We start from the raw sequence: 1,182 nt of genomic DNA on the forward strand, positions 1-1,182 counted from the left end.
ATCCAATACCACAGAGTTATTAAATAGTGAGGCCATTTAGGATTCCTTCACAGATTCTGAATCACATAGGAAATTATAAGGTTTGAGCCTAAGTCATTTTGACTCCAGAGTCTGGGCTCAACTAGGCAACAATACTCCCTCTAGAAGTGGCCTTGACCCACCTTCCCAGAGCATCTCGCTGTGGACTCCTCTACACCAGACACTGCCAACGATGGCAAGTGGTCATGAGGGCTTTCTTCGTTGAAATTTAAGCTTAACAATGTTTGGTTTGGAGTGTAATTATTAGAAAGCCACAATCTGGGGAACAATAACCTACAGAAAGAGACAACGAAAAGTCTGAGAACCCATGAAATCAAGCAGTCCACACGTATGGCTACTGGTGTAACATTTTGAAAACACAAGTATTATGTGGTGAGCTTAGGTGAAATGGTGACGAAGACAAAGAATCACACCTAAGACCCTGCCCAAATGGGAAGACAGCCAAAAATTTCCTGGGCCCCAGATGGGGTGCCCTCCCAAAGGCCACAGAGAAGACTGGTTCTGTTCCCCTCAGAGACTGCTAATTATTTCTCACTTTGTGGGGGTTTCCTAACGAATAAACCAATAAATACCTTTATAATTTTCTATGTGATTCAGAATTAGTGAAGGACTAAGCCTTTGGTGCTTATTTACGGAGGACATATCACAAATATGTCACAAACAGCTTTTCGGAGGAAGAACATTGAACAGTAGTTCTAAGGCCTCTTTCATTGATCTCACCTTCTCATACAATTCCAAAAACATTTTTTAAAAAGATTTCATTTATTTATTTGAGAGAGAGAAAAAGAGAGAGAGCATATGCATGCACAAGCAGGGGGAGGGGCAGAGGGAGAAGCAGACTCCCCGCTGAGCAGGGAGCCTGACATGGGGCTCAAGCCCAGGACCCTGAGATCACAACCTGAGCCGAAGGCAGACGCTTAACCGACTGAGCCACCCAGGCACCCCCACAACATTTTTTTTAAACAAACCTAGATGTGAGCAGAAACCTGCTTGAGTTAATGTGGATAAAGAAGTAAATGGGAAAAAATAAAAATCACAGATAATCCCCAAAGCTCATTTCAACCATTAGAATTCTCCCCATTTGGATATTTTATGGTTAATAATATAGATAGGATGATATAGATGGATAAAGAGACCTGCTCA

This window comes from Ursus americanus, chromosome 16 (assembly GCF_024610735.1).
Source record: "Ursus americanus isolate L20-20 chromosome 16, mUrsAme1.1.p, whole genome shotgun sequence".
In the NCBI taxonomy this organism is placed as follows: Eukaryota; Metazoa; Chordata; class Mammalia; order Carnivora; family Ursidae; genus Ursus; species Ursus americanus.